Source organism: Nomascus leucogenys, chromosome 13 (genome assembly GCF_006542625.1).
Source record: "Nomascus leucogenys isolate Asia chromosome 13, Asia_NLE_v1, whole genome shotgun sequence".
NCBI lineage: Eukaryota > Metazoa > Chordata > Mammalia > Primates > Hylobatidae > Nomascus > Nomascus leucogenys.
Window position 1 is genome coordinate 44643650 of NC_044393.1, and position 21699 is coordinate 44665348.

The 21699-nt window shown below is 40.6% G+C and overlaps 1 protein-coding gene across 4 annotated transcripts in view; it reads left to right on the plus strand.

Annotated features, from left to right (window-relative positions):
- RALGAPA2 (Ral GTPase activating protein catalytic alpha subunit 2) overlaps nucleotides 1–21699 on the plus strand; it is a 332102-nt gene that overhangs the window by 259992 nt on the left and 50411 nt on the right. The gene's annotated exons all lie outside the window — the stretch shown is intronic.

Below are 21699 nucleotides of genomic sequence, written 5' to 3' on the forward strand. Positions count from 1 at the left end.
AGGGAAGAAGCTGGAGAGTAATTTGGTAAGAAACATTTTGGAAAACAGAAGTCAAAAGTAAATCATATTTTATAAAATGATACTTTTTCAAAATTGAAAGCCTTAATTGCCCAAGGTGAAATATAGCCTTAGGAATAGAATATGTATGCATATGTATGTATATAAATATACATTAACTCTCTCTTTTCCATTTTTGAATGTTTAGTTTACAGCTGGGTCCTGAACACTTAAAATAGCACCTGACACATAGTAGGAACTCAAAAACAGATAGGATTCAAGAGGAAGCAAATAATTTTTACCGAAAAATTGGGTTTTGTGTTTTTTTCTTCTTACTGGGTGTTTTGTGCATATTTTTTATGTGCTCTAAATAATCATTCTAACATTATCACCCCTAAGTTATTGAAGGACATTTATATGGGAATCTTGGCAATTAGAATGGTAACTTCATATTTGATTTGAAATTAACAGAATCTTATTGAGATCACTATGAAGGAAGTGATCCCATTTTCTTAGAGCCGTAAGTTTATTTAGTTGGTTTTTGAAAGAGAGATTGAATTCAAACATTGTTAAAGTCAGAAACCTTGCAGACAAGAAGGAAGTGGGAGGGAAATGTAATGTACCATCAAAGCCTTGGCCTCCTGAGAAAGGAGTGACTCTCTAGACCTGGGTCAGAAAGAAGTGTCTGAAAAGGCCTAATTTCATTGTCAGAGTCCATTTATAAATCCTAGGGACCTAGTTGTGGGGTTTTTTTTTTAACTCTTAATTGTATGTAAATTGTATACACATAAATAAAACGGGCTTGTAATGCCTAAGGGAAGCTCTCCACGGCTCTGAGACTTGCAGCGGGCGGGCCTTGGCTGAGCATGCAAATACTGACAGCTGAAGTCACTTGTTGGAAAGTCCGCAAACTCTGGTTACAGCTGCATTTGTCAGTAGCTTTAAGGGAAGTGTAATCAGCCAGAGAGATTAATTTGCATCTCAATTAGAAAAGAGTCTGGAGGAAGCACTAGGGTCTGTTGTGGGAAGGTTGTGGAAGAAATCTCACCAAGCACAAAAGCCTCCTGGCGCTTCGTCCTCCAGCTGAGTGGAGGACAATATCTGAGGTTTCGTTTCCATAGGGACCAGAAGCCTGCTGGGCCCCAGAAGAATCTTGGGTTTGCACCGTAATCATTTGGTCATGATGACACAAATTCCACTGTTGTTCCCAAATACATTTTTGCTATTAGAAAGCTGTTAGAAAAGTGGAAATGGTCATCATATCAAAAGCATGCAAGAGGGTATTTGCTGACCCGACTTACCTTTTTCATAGTGCTGCTAGGATTGCTAAGCATTTAACATCTAATGTCTGAGTATTCAAAGAGCAAAAGGTCATTCCATAAATGACAATATTTCTTTAGCATTCGGATGGTTACTTTGGGAATGACAGAGCTTCAAGGGGAGCCATTATTCCCGATTCTTCCACACTTTTCAGCAGTAGGCAAACAAGATTATAAATTTTAAAACACAGGCAAGGAAGAGATGCAGAATCTTCTGGCCATGAAGCATAGAAAAAGTCTGGCCATTACAGGACTTTTTATAATCCTAATGAATCCTAATAAAATCTTAATTTTAAAAAGCACAAAGTAGTCTAAATTTATTAATTTTCCCTTTAAATATTATCTAGTCGTTTTCACAGGCTTTAATACTTATATCAGATGGGTCCTTTGTTTTCAGAGGAGTTCTTAATATTATCAAAAGCGAGTACAAAGCCTGGTGAGATCTAAAGCTGTCTGAACCGTTTATCCATGCCAAATCACTAACTCAACCAGGAAGGCCCACCCTTGGCATTTTTGGAAGAAGACTTTTATTTCAGGTTTATTTTGTTCTCCCTTAAATAGTTAATTCATTGGCCCTAGCTTCAAAGTGAGAAAACAAACAAAAAATAGTGAGACAGAAAAAAAAAAAAACTGAATCCTACATTATAAACTGTTGACTACAAACTGAATTCTTAAAAAAAAAAAAAAAAAAAAAAAGTCAGGGTTTTAAGCCCATCCTCCTATTCTGGAAAGAGAAGGGAACAAGTTTCCTAAAGACAATCTCTTCTGGTGCCCACAGACTGAAATAACACATTGCAGCGAGACATCAGAACCTCTTAATCCAACATTAATCAAATTTCAGTTTACTAATTATCAGTCCCATTTTGAAAGGAACAGAATGCCGTAAACAGCATCCACAGAACATTTAGTAGACTCTGGGATTATAAGCAATATTTTGAAAGTGAGACTTTCTGTTATTCAAATCTCTAAAAAGGATAATACATGCCTTATTAGAATAAGAGACGCTGCAAAGCCAAAGAAGGACAAAGCAGGCAAGTCCAAATGGTGGTCCCTTCTGTGCAGAGTCTGCCCTGGCGTATGCAGTGAGCTCCCAGCAAGCTTCCGTGCTGGAGTAATTTGCAACACGTTCAAGTAAATTTTTTAATCAAAGCAGAATACTTTTTTGGTAATCTGGGGGTGAGTACGACCCAAATGCCATCATGTTAGCCTTGAAAGGGTGTCCTTTCTGTTTTACTACTGAGGAATTTTACCAAACTCTAAAAGGGGTACTTTGAATTTTGTGCTTCAGATACATTTCTGAGGCCCTGTGCTTTGAAAGCCTTAGATAGAGACCACTGGGGCCCGGGTGGGGGAAGGAAGGATGCTGCAGGGTTCCATGCTGGTGCCCACTCCTTTTCTCCTCCGTGATGATCAGGTGTCCTGTGTGCCAGCCCTAGGGAGTCCAGATGCACTTTAATGTTTACATTGTGTTTTGCACATGCCTTTAACACATTCAACTTAAGAAGTGCACAGCTGCTTTCGTTTCTAGTAGGATAGCATGTCCCCAGAATGCCACGATATTTTAAATAGCCAACTCTTGGGTGATTTCTCATTATTCCTTAGAAAACCTACATCTGATATCCTGTATGTTCAAATGGTCTTTTTGTAACTCTTTTCATCAGAATCACAAAAATGAAATGCTACAATGTTTAGTGGCTTATGATTTTTATCTTTCTTTAGCTTATTTTTTCTAATGCTTTATTTCAGTCTTCAATCTTCCTCTTTGGTCCTAGGATATAAAAGAGCACAGAATATGTTGTCCCTCTGCCTTGTCCACTTGTTTAAACTCTCCAGCACAAAGCTTTGGTCCTTAATCCACCAACATCAATGAAGGGGCTGCCTCCTGAAAACTCAGGGTCTGCTTGTCATGGAACAAGCCAGCCCTTAAGATGCCAAGTCCCTTTGGTTCTCCCTTCATTTGCCTATGAAGTGGGATGTGAGTATATCAGTGCATCCCGGCTTTGAGGCAGATGTATGCCTGAAGTGCAAAGTCTCATACCTCCACAAAGGGTAAGGCAGGCTTGCGGGCTGATGGGATTCTGAATTTATAAGCAGAGTTCCAGAATTCCCCCAGGGCCTACTTTTCAAAGGCAAATTAGTATGTTTGCAACTTGATCCCTGGGCAACTTTTGACAGTTGTTCTAAGAATAATAAAACAGATGGACAGAATAGATTTTGGGGTCTCCATCCAAACTGCCATCTTCAGTGGAATTTAAAGAAGGCATAGAGCTGATGGAGAGAGCTGCTGCTGCTTACTATCATGCTCTGCCTTTAACATCCAAGAGCCATAGCTTTCTCCCAGAAGATGGCAACTGTCATCACATTACATTTGCCTGCTGAGAGTTCAGCTTAGCTGTGATATGTGTTTTCTTCCCACGTTTGAAATTAAAAGAATTGAACTCAGTTAAATTGAATTTATACTCCAAAGAAACCAATTTTAATAAGAATATCAGTAAAAATGTAAGTTAGTTTTAAATTTAAGGAGTATTTTCATATAATTTTTAACCCCTATAAAAAGAAGAGCCTCTTTAGAATGTCTCAGAAATACCGTTTACTCATTGATTTAGAAAAATAGAATGTATGCCTCTTTAACAGGATAAACATTCTTTGCTTATAATGACATGTGCACATCATAAGACTACATCAGAAAACAACATCTAAATTATTTGAATAAAAAGAAACAGATTGGTTTTGTACATGTGCTCTATAATTTTGTCAAATGCATATAATTTTTGCACAAAGTTTGACTAAGGAAAGCACTTCACATAAACCACTCCATTTTTTGTAGAATTTTAGCCTAAGTGTGGGTTTCAGCTCAGATTGGGATGAGATGCACTTTCCTTTCAACTTATATTGGCTTTCTCTGACATAAATTTCCAGACTCTGATTCCACACTCCTTCTCTCTGGATTAATTTGCCCAGTGATCACTTTTTAGGTCATCAAGATTCAATAAGGTAGCAGGTCAGCCATGCTTTGGAGTTCCAGAGCTGCTGTGTGCTGTCAGAGCTGGTATGCCCATGTGTGTGCACGAGCTGAACCGCCAGTTTCTTCAGTGGGTTTGTTACATAGACCAATTGTTTAACTAAAATGCCCCTGACAATAACTCAGTAGGATAGTAAACATGTTTTGTTTGTTTTTTAATTTAGGGGAAACATGAAGCAATGCAAAACATTTTTATACGTCTCATGTTGGGCCGTGTAACTGACACCATAACACTGGACCCTTGTGGTCAAGTCTTGGTTCTCAGTGAGAAGAGTTCTCACACAGAAGAGTTTGGGGATATTCTCTTTCCTTCATGGCAGCAATTTTACTACAAGTGCCAGATAAATTTTAAAGTATGTCTTGTTTATTGTCATGTCCAGCTTAGCAGGTAACGTGTCATAGCTGACCTCAGAGAGACCTTGGGTTTCGATGTTAGTTTAAATTAAATAATAACTTAGTTTTTTGGCTTTGAATACTTTACCTCTGTCAGTTTCCTTACTCTAAAATGAGGAAAATAATCCCTCCAAGACAGATTATTGTAAGGATGTATGGAATGAAGTATATGTAAATATGAGACTGAAGAATGAATGAACAGATGAGCTGATGGATGCAGCAGTGTAGAGGAGGGCCTGGCCCCTCGCTCATTCTCCCAGCTCCCACTAGGAGAACATCTCAGGGCCCGGACCCTGCCACACGTGCCGTGGTAAATCAGGGTGGCCATGCTTCCGTGTTCTTCCTGCAGCCAACGTCGGTATAGCTGTGGCAAGCACCGTAGAGGGCAGGCAGAGGTGAGTGGCCTCAGGGGGCTTCACAGCCAGGATGGATTATAACTGTGACATAGGGTAGGATGCGGCCCATGCTCTGGGAAAGGCATGTGGTCAGTGCCCAGTGAGTATTTGTTGAGTCACTGCAACACAAGATACAAGGGAGAGAATCAGTGGGTCATCATGGGAGCTCGAAGGGAAAAGATTATTTCTACCTGCTGCTTCAAATAATTCACGTTTTTGTGTACCTCTCATTAGTTATCTCTTCGCGTGTGTGTCATCTACAACTTGATAGGCGGGAAATGTCATAACTTTGTTAATTTGTTTGTTTTACGAAAAGATATTCATACGCTGATTATAATGTGTTATATTGGTGTCCGTGGCCCATTCCAAGGTGCTAAGGCATTTTTCAGGGAGCAAGGGTCTTGGTGAACAGCATGCTCTTGAGGCTGTGTGGTCGTCACTCCCCTTTGCATTCCAGAGGAGGGCACGGAGGCCGGACTGTTGCAGTCCTCACTTTAGTGGGTGAGGACACCTGCCTCGAACCCACTACCTACCTCAGAAGCCTGCAGGCTTTTTCTTATCACATACACCACTCAAAGACCTAAAAAAAAAAAAAAAAAAAGCAAAAAAACCTCTTAGGCATGCCATTCAGTAGTGCGTATACTGATTTAAAGTATGTACAAGTTCTGCTTTACTAGTACATTATGACATTATAAAGTATAGTCAATACTGAGAATTTTTAAAGGATGCGATAAAGAGGAAATAATAAAGTATTTTATATTTAATAGTGCAAAATTGTTTTGCTTTTATTAAGATATCAGTAGTGCTTTAGTGAGTGCAGTGGAATTAAAATGTGCTGCTTTATTTTTATAATCTTAGTTTAATAGTTCTGCAATTCGGTGATTCCAAGGGGTCCATCTAAGCTCAGTGTATTTCGATAACTTGGTTCATTGCCAGAAACAAAACTTTGCAAAGAGGACATAGACCAGCTGGAGCAGATTGTTGTCTTGACCTCCTAAATCACAGGTTTGTGCTCAGTTTACATTCTTAGCCACCAATTCTATGAAGGTTCCTGTTGACATTTGGAAGGAAATTTCCATCTTCCTTGATGTGAGATCAGTTGTTGTATTGGTATATTTGTATATGTATATATATATATATATATATATATATATATATTGACAAACAGATTCAAAATGTACTCAGCTCTTATTTGGAAGGTTAGAAACAAATAACAAAATTCTGTTTATGAGTGTTTTGGTGGTAGAGATATGAGCGCTTTCTGAAAACAGAAACCATCTTCAACAATAAATTCCCATGCTGAAGGCAACATTTTCCAACATCTCAATTGAAGGCTTTCTCTTTACAGCATGTTTCTTTCAAATAGCAGTTACTCTCTCACTCAGTGTCAGAGCTCTCCTTTTCTTTTGTGGGAGCAGTATCTTTCTTCCTAAAGGAATGGCTAAGGGTGCATTGCTGACTGTGGCCTCCTCCCCAGTCTCCTCAGAGCATCAGCCAGGGCCAGCGACTAAAGTGTGAGTCAGCCACGTCACTGCCAGCTCACCCTCACCAGGGGCCCTGCCTCCCTCAGCATCCAGGCCTACAGGGGAGGCCTGTGCCCTCCGTGCCCCCTGCCTCAACTGCTCCCCAGATGCCCACATGGCATGTTCCCTCAGCCCCTCTTCGCTGTCTCCCTGTGTGAGAGCCCCCTACACATGTGCACCCGCACCTCCCAGCACTGCCTGGGCTGCCCATGCTGTGTGTTCCCACAGCCTTTATCACCCTCTCAGTTACTATGTAATTCACTGATTTTACTCACGCCATGCCCCTTGCGTGAGGGCAGAGATTTCTGTTTGCTTTGTTCACTGGTGTCTCCAAGGGTGAGAGTGGAAATATTTAACAATGAGTACATAAGGGCACTAGTTGGGCACTGATCAGGACGCCAGCCATGCGGGTGTTTTCCAGGTGAATACCAACCCTGGATGTAGCCTCAGCACCTGCCGCAGAGTAAATATTTTTTCAGTGAGTACACGCCAAATGAACGAATTCAGCTCCTTGTCATCACAGAAAAGGTCACCAAATTTAGGACATTTGTCTTTCCATAAAAAAGAAAAATGAGTAACTCATCTTTATATTCAACTTTCAGCTTTTATAAGATCTTTCCTGTGAGATAAATGGCAAACTTGTGTGTGTGTGACAAAAGATTTCCATGTTCATGCTCTGCCTCAGAACAGTGAATTGTAAAGATAATACTATTTATAAGATAATAAAGTTCAACACTTCAGTTTGGAGGCTCATGTAAACCATGGTACCTCACCCTGTGCTGAAAGTGAATGAGGGCTCTATTGCCAGCCCCTCCCTCCCTCTCCTTCTCTTTCTTAGTACAGCTCATACATTGAACCTGACCTGGGACAGTCTGATAGATGACCTAGCAAGAAGGGTGCAAGTGCCAGGCACATGTTAAATTTCAGTAAAGCTTAATTGAGTTCATCATTGGAGATAAAAAGATAAATATTAATAGAAGTCCTAACATTGTCTTCTCACATGAGAGTCTGCAAACTTGCAAAATTAAGCATAATGATTATTGCAAGAGCCAGATATGGTGTTGCAAGTTCCAGCTACTCAGGAGGTGGAAGAGTCACTTGAGTCCAGGAGTTTAGGCTGTAGTGCAATATGATTGTGCCTATGAATAGCCTGCAGACATTGTCTCTTAAAAAAAAAAAAAAGGAACTTTATAAAGATTTTTGCAGAGATTTTTAAAGGCAAAATGGTGGAGGGAGGCTCTTCTATGGTTCTGCGGGTTGACTGGGCTCAGCTAGGTGGTTCTTACCCAGGGTCTGTTACATCTGGCACCTGCACTGGCATAGCTGGAACAGCTTGGGGCTGGCCAGGCATACCTGGCTCAGCAGCCCCTCCACTTAGCTAGCTTGGGTCTTCTCACAGCAGTCAGGCTTCTGACATGGCTGCTACAGGCTCCAGAGATCCAGGTGGAGGTGCCAGCTTCTTCACAATAGCACTTTGGAAGTCTCAGAACTATTTGGCCACAGCAGGTCACAAGGCCAGCCTAGATTCAAGGGAGGAGAGTGAGCCTGTTGTGAGGTAAGCAGCAGCCTGCCTGTCCAAGGAGGGCCACAGGCCAACAGACATTTCTCTGTGTCTTCCATAGCTGGTGTAGCACTGACCACACTGGGTGAGGGGCTCACTATGAGGCTTCTGCCCCTCCACTGGTCAGCAGGCTCCTTAAAGGCAAAGCTATGTGTTATTCATCTTTCAGTCTCCGGCATCTAACATCATAAGAAGTCAGTAGATGTTAGTTGGATTAAAATCAGAAATGCAAACATTTTAAGGAATTTCTAATTAGGGGAAAGTAGACTCTAGTGCCATTTATGTAATTACACCACAGGATGTCTTTACAATGTGCATGGGAGGAAATGACTTAATATGGATACTGAAAAGATAACTGATTTAAATAATGACTTCTAAATCCAGAGAGTTAAATCATAAAAGCAATAGAGTTCATTCTGCTCCTGTGTCCACAGAAGCAAGTGTTTAAAGCGTGCATTTTCTTCCTGCTACACTTGATTTCCTTGAGCTCCTTATTTTCACTTTAACTTGGTCTCATGAATCCTAATTTTATATTGCCTTCAAAAATCATGAGTTTTGATGTACCTCATAATTGTATTTGACTTTTTAGATGAGTGTATGTCTTTGTGCCTTGGAAGTTGTCTCCCCCAAAATCTTTTGAAAACCATATAAATTGTATCATTGAGACTTCTTTAAGGAGAATGCCCATTTGGACCAATTTTTTAACGTTTTACTTTAAGTAGGGGGAGGCGTCAGCTTTTAATGGGGAAAAGGATTGTGTCTTTTTATAGTAAGAGCCGGCCTGATGGCTCTGGTGAACCTCTCAGCTGCTGGAGGAACATTCTTAGATGTATCCACGTTGCTCTGACCACTTCTTAACATGACCCTTGGCAGTCCTCTGTGGCACTGGTTTGTCTGTTCTGCCTTAGAGGACCATAGGAATGCCCGTCCTAGGCTTTTGTTGCATGTGTTTTTTAAACAGCCAGAGATTTCACATGGCATCTTTGGATCTCGTGACCAGCTGACAGGAGAGGAGGTGGTGGTGACATTCCAGCCTTTGGCCCGATCCCCCAGCTCTTTAGTGTTTCTGTGCACGTTATAGTAACTCATGGGTGATGTGAAGGAGTGCCGCTCCGCATTTGGAACCACGGCCTTCTGCCAGAGCAGATCAATACTTGAGCTGTCTGTCTCTAGCGCTCACCTTCCTTTTGCACAGCGAGACCCTTCTGCAGGCAGCGATCGATAGCTCTAATCCGTGGCAGCCTGCAGCAAGTCATGCGAGGCAGAGCACTTAGGTGGCATTACACGGGACTGTGGAGGCAGCAGCTCCGGGGCTTAGATTCGTAACACCCTTCCTAGGGACACATTCTGTTTGTAATGTGTACTTTTTATAATCTCCACCATGGATCACCATTCCTCTGAAACTTGATTCGGGGAAATGGACATGTGTTTGTGTTTGTGTATGCATGTGTGAATTACAGACAGATATTCATTCCCTTCTCAGACGTTGTACCAGCCCTCCCTGTGTAGTGCTGCTCCAGACCATCACTGCGTCACTACACACCTGGGCTTTGTGCTGTAATTATTTCTAGTCTGGGTATTTTTAAAACATTAAAACTTTAAAAATATATATCTATTTGAAATCCCAGTAACTGAAGAGCATTCTTACTCTAGCATGTACTTTCCCACAAAACATCATTAGAAGACAACATTGGATGTCACTACCATCTTTGAATGGCTGTGACCAAGTGAGAGGCTGGAGAGTGAAGATCTGTCTTTCCCTGGACCACTGAGGCCAAAGGAGCTTCCCCTAGGGATTAGCTTTCGAACTACCCCTGTGGCATCCTTGGAAGGCAAAGTGGGGAGTCATGAAAAGCCCCTTCAGTTCTTTACCTGGCCTTCCAATCCTCGTTCCATTCCCATATCTAGTTATCTTGATTTTATCCGTGGATTTCAGGATACAACATAAAGTTAAGGGCTGATCTGAAGAAAGCAAATATGTGGGAGACAAGTTGGAACCAAGGTTTCTGGCCACTGTTGTGTGCTGGTCCTACAAGGAGCAGGCAGCAGTGGCCGATAGAGCCACGAGTGTCATGCCTGCTGTGTGCCAGAGCCTCAGCAGCTGCCTGCTGGTCAGAGAGGACTGGTTTCCAAATTCAGACATGCTTGAACTCATTAGTGAATGACACACTGTATTTTACACAAAGGTCTCTCCTGGGATGTAATCTTTGTTTCGAGCTCTGTGGCCTTTTAAACTCTGTGCTGATCATCTCACCTTTAAGGCCACTTTCACTAATCTGCACCTCACAGGCCACTGCATCCTTTCCATTTTTCACAGAGTACAAGTATCACCTTCAGAGAACCCCTTAAGTTGAGCTTAGCTCACAGGAAAACTTCTGAGAAACAAGTTTTTCTCCAAGAACCAGGTAGTTCTCTCTCATATTTACACACATCCTGCCCTATGATATAGAGGTGCAAGGTGCATTTCTTGCTGGAGATGATCATTCAGTAAAGTGTCTTTTACTTAGGGCTTAAAAAAATCTTGACAAAAAATAATCAACTGATTCTGATAATCTGATAATCTCATTCATATTCTTAGACACCAATTCTGAAAAGTCCAAAAGCATTTTTTCGTTAGTATACTCATTCATTCAACAAAATACCCATTGGCCATTTCCTGTATGCCAGGCACTGTGCCGTTGCTGTGGATGCACAAATGGAAGGCACGGTGCCCACCCTGGAGGGGCTCTTTGTTGAATACAGAGCACATTAGGGAAGAGAGCAGTGCACAGTTCCCTCATGGCTGCGATGCAGAGTGCAGCCCAGAGCCTCAAGGCGTCCCACAGAGGGCCTGTGACCTGGCAATTGGAGGGTGAATAGGCGTCACAGGGACTTGATGGAAGAAAGGAGCGTTCAGAAAAAGTAAACGACTTTCAGCGCAAAAGAGCCTTTGGTAAACCTGGAACCATCAAGAAACTTAGTGATCTTGGAGCTTCAGATGCTGCTAGGAGCCCAAACCCACCCCCTGCAGTAATCAGATTGGGGTCCACAGCACCCAGATGTGCACACATCACTCCCTCCACTTATCGCTGTCTTGTCTCACTGTGTCTGCCAGATACCTTCCCCCATCCCATGCCATAGACCCCTCACTCATAAGGAGATATGCTACTGTATTATGTTGTGTGAGAAGAACAAGACCAGGAGGTGAAGCTGCTTGGAGCTGTCCTCTTGGGTCACCTGGAGAGACATCTGTTTACTTAGCTGCACCATTCTTTGCTGTGTCCCAAGCACAAAGAACCTCACATATTTTATTCAGTTATTAAGCAATCCTATCAGGAAGGCACAATTATGATCCTATTTTAATGTATTATGCAAACGCAATGCAATGTCTTAAAACAACACAATCTATTATGTCACAAACTTTTTTATATTTAAAAAATATAGTTGAGGGAACAGAAGCCCAGAAAAGTTAAATAACTTGCCTGAGGCCACACAGTTTTGTGAATGGTAACCAGGACCTGAACCGGCAGCAGCTGCTCCACCTGTGCCGTCAACTCACTGCTCCCCACCACCCCAGTGCCTGGTCAACACCTCTCCATCAGGACCCAAAGATGCCTGTGGAATTTTACATGCATTTCAGTGCAACATTTTAAATCATGTTGGATCTGTTGGTCGGATTTATAACTTGTGATTTACAGCTGATTTTGATAAGCCACAAATACCAATATCATGCTTTAATGAGACTGAAGGCATGAACGAGCAGATTCTACTCTTGAGGCTGTTGTGGGAACATGCTGGCCGACATTGCACTCACCCCTCTGAAGGCCAGCATTGTCGCCAGGCTCATTAGCATCCACACTCCTCGCTGGGCCGTTGCCGCTTGCTAGCTTACCAGCTGTTCCTGCTGCTCCGTACAATGTCGGATGTGTTCAGCTCACTGGGTTCCTGTCCTCGCTGCCGGGAGGAGACAGCCCTTCCGCTGGGGATACCCACGTGGCTGCCTGTCAGCGGTGGCACCGAATAAAGTAATAGGCCTTCGCATGGCATATGGTGTCTGGATTCGTACAAGATGCAAAACTCTTCTGCAGCTAATGCACGATGACTCATAGCATTGCTAATTTTTCAAACAAAAGCTGACTTCCACACCCACACTTTTAACCCCTCCAGCTAAAAAGTCTTGAGTTGCAAAGCTCTAGAATGGTGACTTTTGGGTCACTATATAAAATTTGTTATACTTACTGAAAGCGTATGAAACGACTTGCTTTACTTTGGATTGGAGTTATTTTAAATTTCTATTTTAAGTTTATTTCCTCTCTATATGGGGAATTTTTAAGCTGTAACTTTCAATTCCTTTTTTACATTGGAAGAGTCTAAACAGTTTGGTAGATTTATTTTAAAAGCTGTTATTAGAAAATCGGTCAGAAGGCACTATATTAGTTGAACACTTGTAATTGTTTAGTAGAAGTTACCTTTCTCTTTTAAAAGCTTCATAGAAACTACTGCCTAATGCTCGTATCAATTCAAGTGTGGAGCATTTCGAGCTCACATTATAGTATTTTAAAGCTATAAGAGAATGTTGATTCTTTTGTGGAATATGATTTTGCATAGTCTCTTCTAGTATACCAAATAAAGCCCATTTAAACAACCAAATTCTAGCAACAGAAATTTAGATTATAAATTTATATTAAAATGTCCATTTTTCAAACTAGAAAATAAATACATGGGATCTTCTAAAAGAATGTGCCTCCTAAACTCTGGATCAGTTGTGCTAATAGATAACTACATTCAATCTGAGACTTTAAGTACTAAAATAAGGCAGTTATTTGCATTTACACAATCAGGCCTCCCTTTGAAGTAGTGATCAAAATATTGGTTCTTTTATAAATAACCTTTTATTGAACATTTTATTTAAACATTTCAGAGTCAAGAATTGCCACCATAAAATGATTAGGCAGTTTCTAATTATGGATCAGTAAGTGTTTTGTAGTCAGTCTGGCACATGAGCACTTTTGCTATCAGAATTTGGCAAATGAATGAATTTATAAAGGAACTTCAACCTAGGAGGGTAATTCAGATTTTTTAAAAAATAGATTACTTTTTGGAAGCCCAAAAGATGTCTTTTGGGGAGCAGGCTAGAGACTCAGAATAGGTGTTTCATTTTGGTTTCATGTTTAAGTCTAAAGTTTTTGCTTTCTGATCTACAGATAGGAATTCAAATGCACATCTAACTTATAAAGGGCATTCTATTCTCTGAAAATGAAACAAAAATATATAAAATTTCTAAATAGGCCTCACTTTCTGTATTCCAGTTTTGATGCCATTTTTCAAGCATGCTCTCTAATTTTCCTCTTTGCCATTGGAAATAAGCTGGTGTGTATTTGGTGTGCCTAAAAATTTATTAGGTACTTAAAATTCTCCACGTTTGGCATATATGAGGATTTCTGGTTTTGCTTTCACTGCCTTGAGTTTGAGACCTATGTTTGTTGTTGCTCCTACTAGTACTTTCACTTTATCCTGTTACCACTCATTTTTATGAAATGAGGGCAAAATTCACTGGAGTATTCAAATAATTACCTAAGGACAGAAGTGGAGACACTGCTGAGCCTGAACTCTTGGTCAGTAGTTAGTGTCTGCGTGTAACTGATAAAATGCTTTCTCATCAGCCAATGGACCGGAGAGTAAACTCAGCTCCAAAAGGCAGTTTGGAACATCAGTGCACGATGTGCAAAAGCGCAGGCTGATCACAGGCACCCAGAGGGACTATTGGACCATTATTCTCACTCTTGGCGACAACCCTGCAGAATGGGACTGTGTTAACCCACAGATGGGGAGAGTGAAGCTCGAGGAAGCTGGGTCTTGGCCTGGGGCCCACAGCCAGGGCAGGGCTGGGATGAGAGCCCAGACCAACCTGACTCTATGGCCGCCTGCTGTTTCTCATTTGTGCACACTTTTGACCTAAGAATAGACCATCAAAATGATATAGCTTTGAGAAAGTGAAGCAATTCCAATTAGTTTTAGCTTGTTTTCTCATTATTGTTACCAAGCGAATCCTAGCCTTTTAAACCTTGATTGTATGGAATAAAGATGAAAACAAAATTATCCTAAGTTAGGATGGAAAGTATTCCTGTTTTGATACCATGTGTACATCTCTCATACCTAAATACATGTAGCTTCCAAATTAAAAAGCAATGAAAATATTAAGTTTAAATATTCTTACTGGCATATCCCACTTAGAGTCCATCCCAAAATAAGCATCTAATTGATGTTACTTAGTGTGCTTTTGCCTTGAGAAATAGTTGAGGACACAGTTCCACCACAGTGATTTTTCTGTCTTTTTGCTAGCAAGATATTTATTTGTATATGTGGAATCCATTTATATTCTACCTCTCTCTAAAATAGATTTGAAAGAGCTTACATAAAGGCCATGTATAATGAGAAAGAGAAAATCAAAGCCCAGGAAGCGAGGATGAAAATAAGAGCATCATCTGAAGGCATACAGAGAATCCACAGTCATGGCTCTGGCAGCAGAGCAGGGCATCCCCATTGACTACTGCTGACCTCTGATGCTTGCTGTAAGGTGTAGCTACCACATGTCTTCGGGCCATTCTTGTTCTAAAGTTGTCAATTACTGTTAATGAAATTATATTTTGTATAAGTTGGAAGGCATAATAGGTCATTCTAACAAAATAAGTTCCAGACAACAGCATATATTTATAGGAAATTTTTGATATCAAAATGATTTCTATTCTACCCCATGAGTTCAAAAGATATCTTTGGAGCAGACATGCAAGTTCATGTGCATCACAAGCTAATTAGGTCCGGAAAAAAAAGAAAAAAAAGTTAAGGGCTTAACAATAGCTGAAAAAGTGAAGAATTAATTAGTGACGGGAGAAAGTATGATTGAAAAACAATCTTAATGCCCACATTAGCTGGCTAGCTGCTTTTGTTAAGCCTTTTAGTTTAAAAAGCCCAAGTACCTGACATTTTGCATCTGTTTTTCTGTGAAGATAAAAGGAAACTTGAGTGTCTCATTCTCAATAATGGATTTTGTGTGACAAAAAGGTTTCTGCTCCCTTCATTTCCACGGCCAGGCATTTTTATATTATTGCCCCACTGACGGTCATTTCATGTTTAACTCTTTGTAGACTCGTACAGCTTTCCTCGACCCTGGGGATGGTCTGGGATTGAATGATGTCAAAGGCTGTCTGTGTACTAGGTACTTCCATGCATGTTGGTCTTCTTGTTACCATGTTGCGGGACTTGTTGCCCTATAATCCAGCTCTTCTCTCAGGTTTGTTTACTTGTGATCACTATGTAATCATTCATTTTATGGAGGTTCATTAAGGACTGCAAACCTCTGTCCCAATTTAGTGTCATTCAAGCGTAGGTAGCATCCATCTGCTCCACCCGCACTGTTTAATTAATGAACTTCATAATGTGTTTTTGCCTGTGAAAAGCTCTCTGTCTCCTCAGGTTGTTAAATGAGATGTGCATTCCAGGTTTTCTGTGTTAAGATTCTAGAAAGCCCGCCATGGGAGGTGCTAATTATGGACTCACCAAACTCCTGTTAAGTCGTAACTTGAAGGCAGATTTACCTTTTTTTTTTTCAATATGTATTCATAAACCCAAAGTCAGGTCGCTTTTTGAGTAAGTAAATCACTGGTCAGTTTTCATAGTCATTCTCTTCACTAAGAGTAAAGATTAACATTTTTTTAAAGCTATATTTTCTTTCAGTACACTAAAAATATACTTGTTACTTTGAGGTTTTTCCTTCTGAAATTAAAGTTATAGAAATGCTTGAACGCCAAAAATGCTATTTCTGTTTTCCAATATCTTTTCATAGAATTGCCTGGGAAACTTTGTAGGATGGATTCTATTAAAAATAATGGAGTAACAACTGTTTTTCTTGGAAAATAGTAATACTCAAGTAATATATTTTTTAAATTTCATTATCTGTTTAATTATTAGTGTGTTGTAAAATTCTGTCTGGATGTAGAGGTGTTTTGTTGGCACCTCTTCAAAGACCTGATAAATTTGATATTATATGGCAGATAGCATAAAACTAGTCATGTTCATTTACTTAACACATCTATTAACTAAGACCAGGAGCTTAATCCTGATTTTTAACAACCAGACAACCTATGAATTATCTGCCTTTTCTTAAAGACTATTTAACATTGAGATGAAACTACACTCTACCCCGTCAAGTACTCTCAAGTCCTAGAAAAAATTCTTTCTGTCTTGAAATATGATAGAGTTCTACGTTCATGTTGTATTCAGCTCTTTTCATCACAATATTAACTCTTATTCCTATAATGGTGAAAAATATGTCTGAATATTCATTTTTCAAAAACAATTTTTACTTACCCCCATCCAAACTGGGGAGGGACTATATTTGTGTTCTCATCTAGCCATTAAAAAGTGAATACATTGGAAAAATCAATGTTAAAGTTGTTTCACATTAAGTACCCCATGTTCCGTGAGGATAAAAGCAAAAGGGATTAAGAGTTGGAAGAATAATTGGAGCACAAGGAAGGAAGAATGATGCCCCCTTTTTTCTTTCCCTTCTCTAACATTTGTAGAACTGCATGTATCAGGGACCTGGCACGTTCCTGGCTACACTGATGATGCGGGGCAGAGATCCTCAGATACTGTCGATGTGGCTCAGTCCAGTAGGCAAGAGACTGTCCTACCTCATCCCCTCTACAGGTGCCCAGAAAAAGAGCTTCATGATGACAAAAAAATGAGAGACATATTGTGAGATGAGTTCCGCTCCTTATTTTATATTGGGTTGAAGTGCATGAAGTTGTTGATATTTGACTGTTTGACCTAGTAAAAAAAAAAAAAAAAAAAAAAAGGCAATTTGATATAATTCAACATAATTTTTTGCATTACAAAGCATAGAGAATATGTGAATAGCAACTTTGTTTACTAACCAGAGGAATCTGCACAGGTGCTGTGATGAGGGTTTAGCTGCCTTGACGGGACATCTGCCAGAGCTCAGGATTGCGTTTGTGAAGCTTCTCTGGAGCCCCTTGCTGTTGAGCTCTCTGCATCTTGAACCATTTTGGTCTCTCTTCGGGACCATCTTTTTCCTTTAGTGTTGTGTTTGTGTAGCTGGTTTCTCTGGGCATTGTGCCCAGTGAATGGGCACAATGTTTATTGTATGCAGTGTCTCCAATCCTGTTTTCATGATAAAGTCTTTAAAAATCAATTAACAAATGAAATACATCTTTGCCTGGGAAACTTTTGAATTGCTTGCCATGTTAGCAAATTCTCAATACTGCCACCAAGTCAGACAGCTGACCTCCTTCTGGTGCTGGACAATGGATAGCCCCCTTCCTTTATCAACCTGTTAAAAAAGAGACTCAAACCACTTTTATCTTAATGAAATGAACAGCACAAATGGAAAAAAGTTATCTTTGCTTTATATGCAATTGTATTAAAATGTTAAAATCTACAAGCAAGATAATTAAAATGCTATCCCTGCCAGTCAGCTGAGAAATCAGTTTAACTGGGGTTTGACTTCATGACAAATGGGCTATCAAACTAAAACTTAGCAGAACTATGATAGCCTGAGAGTTCCAGAGTGGAATTTGGCCTTAGAACATTTCCTAAGTGCGAGTTTGGGCACAGCCAGCCAAAGAGGCTCGGTGACTTGTCACTCCAGAGAACGCATGCAGTGTCCTCACCCTGTCACAGCCTCAGACACATTTGAATCTGCAGGAACTAGTTCAACCCAGTAAGTCACTCACTTTATCATTTATGTAGAACCACCGGGCTCGGTGGAATATTTGCCCTCTGCATTATACCTGTAGCCACGCAGGTCAGCTTTATATAACCCAGGGCAGTGCTGAGCAGTGCAGTGTCATTCATCTTTTTATGCATAGTAATGCATTTGCTTTCCACAGCAGTCCTGCAAAGCCAAGGTACTGTCATTTCTTTTGCTTCCGGTGGCTGCTGCTCTCCTCCTCATCATCATTCTCCTCTCCTCCTTGTTGACTTCAAAACCTATTTAGATTGGTGCAAAAGTAATTGCAGTTTTTGCCTTTAAAAGTAATGGCAGCATAATAGTTTGAAAATTCACCTCTTTCACTGTAAGATGATGTGGTGGTTTTCAAAACAAAAGATTGATAATCTGCCAGCATACGTGTTTAACTAATTTGTAATATATTCAGAATTTTTTTTCATTTCTCTAAATGTTTTTCACTTGTTTTTATGTGAAACCCTCAAAATGGGGAAGTTGAGAGGGGGATATCTCAAATTTGTGTGTTTTATGTGAGTTGTAACAGTCCACACTTACTAACTAGAAACATACACATTCCTTCAGCAATCCAAGGCCACAGTTTGGGTTCCTATGAAGAACATATGCTCAAGGAAGAATGTAAGATTTCACTAACCACAGCTCCTATTAAAGAGGATTTTGAAAGAAAAAGAAAAAAAAAAGTGCCCCAGCAAGAGAGATGATACTTTAGCTCTAAGAAGAAAATGGACTATGTTTGTAAATTCAGTCATTAAAAAAAATGTTTTTTCCAAAGCAAATCAGAATGCATTAGTTTTGGCTCTGAGTCCAGCTTTTCAGAAAATGCTTTTGAGTTCAAATCTTACAGCTTCTTTCAAAGCAGTTGCTGGATTTTGCCAGTTTTTCTTTTTAAGATTATACTTCTTTACATACTAGTTCTAAAAATAGTAAAGACATTGGGCAATTAAATTTATTTATAATGAAAATCATACGGAAGTATAATTCCTAAGAACCTGTTTGACCATTAATCAGAAGTGTTTTGACGTTGAGAGGAAAGTACTGTTGGGAGGCTATGCTGTAGATCCCTTTACCCATCCCTGGCAGGCAGCCATGGAGAAAATAGCCTAGTTGGGTGGGTGGGTTGATTGGCCTTTTTCTGTTATGATTTATTTTTAAAACAAGAGTTTGAGGAAGCACCCCTTTCTGAGTGATGTGGACTAGTCAGGGCCACAGTTGGAGCCAAAGGCCAGATTAGATTCCGTGGGGGATCTCCCCAGCTTCCAGTTCCAAGAACAGAGTAGATGTCATTCAGTGGCCCCCATACTCAGAACCAACATCTGACCAATATATTTACTCTATCATCTGCCCTTCTGCCATGCAAAATTCAGCACTTTGGGTGTAATAGGCTTCCATCTTCATGAATCTCTTTGCAAAACTCAGGCACTTACGGAATAGTCAGACATTACATTCGAGCATCTCAAGTTACAGTAGCTTCCCCTTATCTATAGGGCATACATTCCAGGATGCCCAGTGGATGCCTGAAACCTCAGATAGTACCAAAACCTATATATTCTGCGTTTTTCCTACACGTACATACCTATTATGAAGTTTCATTCTAAATTAGACAAAGAGATTAATAATAACTAATAATAAAATGTAACAATTATGACAATATGCCGGCGTCACTACTTTTGCACTTTGGGGACATTATTGAGTAAAATAAGAGTTACTTGAATACAGGCACATGCAACACAGAACACAAGTGATACTGCGGCTGTTGATCTGATAAGTGACTAATAGGCAGCGCAGGCGGCATGGACTCGCTGGACAAAAGGACAGAACAGTGTGCAGTTTAAAACATGAATCGTTTACTTCTGGAATTTTCCATTTAATATTTTCAGACCTTGCTTGACTGCAGGTAACAAACTTAGGGAAAAGGAAGTCACGGAGAAGGTGGGACTGGCTACTGTATTAAAATTAATGTGAAAAATACCAAGTGTTGGTGAGACTGTAGAACACTAGAACTCTGAAATGCTGCTGTTGGGAATGTAAATTGGCTCAATCAACCACTTGGGGAAACTGACAGTATTTGCTAGGCTAATCTGCAATGTATCAGGAGAGGAGTTATCCTTCCAGTAAGGGGGAGAGTGTCTGGAAAGCAGCAGGAAGGTGCTGGTGATTTTTTATTGGGGTGCTGATAACATGAGTGTGTTCAATTTGTGAAAATTCATTGAGCTTTATACTTCTGTGTACTGTGTGTGTGTGTCTGTGTGTGTGTGTGTATTTGTCAATAAAAAGTTTTAAAATTTCTTGAAATAAGTAAGATCTCCTCAAACTGGGAAACCGGGTGATGTGCTAGGGTGTAGGAGAGTCCCAGGAGACACATAGCGTACCTTTGCAGATCATCAGCAGTACTTGATAGTTAATCATATACAATATTTTTGTATTAAAATAAATGCAAGCCATGAATTGGCATTCCTTTTTAACACATATCTGACACATTTCTTGCTTACAGGCCCCTGGAGGTCCTTCTGTCCCATTCTGTGGCCCTGTACAGAGGGGAGGATTCCAGAGGAAGTGTGTGTGTTGTGTTGCCATAAACCATGGTTCCCAACCCTGGCTGCACATATAATCACATGGGGCGTTCCGATATTGACTGATGCCCAGCACCCACCCCACAGATTCTGGGTAACTTGGTTTGGAATGGGGACCAGGCATCAGTGCCGATTAACTACCAGGTGATTCTCATGCACAGCCAGGAATGAGAGCTGCTGCCCTAAGGCATTAAGCAGCCCCTTAGCAGGGATTCACAGATGCCCAAGGACTAGGAAGAAAGGATTGCTGCTGCTGTGCGAGATGGACTCGAGATTCCCCCATGGTTTCTTCCAGATCTGAGAGTGGAAAATAGTGGCTAACAGCTATGCAGGGCTTAGCTTTTGTTGTGCACTGTACTAAGCACTTCATGTGGGCACCACTGTGTTCATCATTTAGCCATGAGGAAACTGAGGCCCAGAGGGGTCACATGACTTCCTCAAGCACTTTATAATGGTTGTGGTGGGCCTGGAGCACAGGCGTTCTGACCACAAAGCTGGACTCCACCTTATGAGGATGTCATGTGGTAAGCCTTGCACAGCAGCCTGGCAGGCAGAAAGAAGTTAGGGATGCTGGAAGATTGAGGTGGCTGCAGCTATAGAAGACAAATAGCACCAGCTTCACAATTAGGGGCACCTGTTATGGGACACCCAAGCCTCAAGAGGGATCCAGAGATACAAGGGGAAAAAAGTGAAGATCTAGAGGCACCTGGAGACATCGTTTCATAGTTCTCCCATGCCTCCAGAAAATAATGCAATGTCAGAAGAGTCACTATCTGGACTATCTCAGTTTGAAGCCATTCATTCACTGGAGGACTGCTTCCCGCATTCCCACCCAAAAAGGTGCTTTTTCTGCATCCTTCCTCATCCAGGAAATGAATGCAGTCCCCTTCAAATTGCATCCCCACGCCACTGTAGTTTTACAGATCCTTCTGGCATTACACTCTTACCTTTTTAGACCTTTGTTAATTGATCAAAGGGTTAAAAGTGTAAAAACTATGCAGCTTTAAGGAAAATGTGGATATTAATGCCTTTCTTTAATCTATAATAATGACTGGTTTTAGTCAGAATGCTTTAAATGCAGCTATTGTAAAATCTCTGCCCTTGTATCAGTGGTTAAGTATCATGGTCCATTGATAGAGCTTTAAAAAGTTCAAAGGCTATGCTAGCATATCTT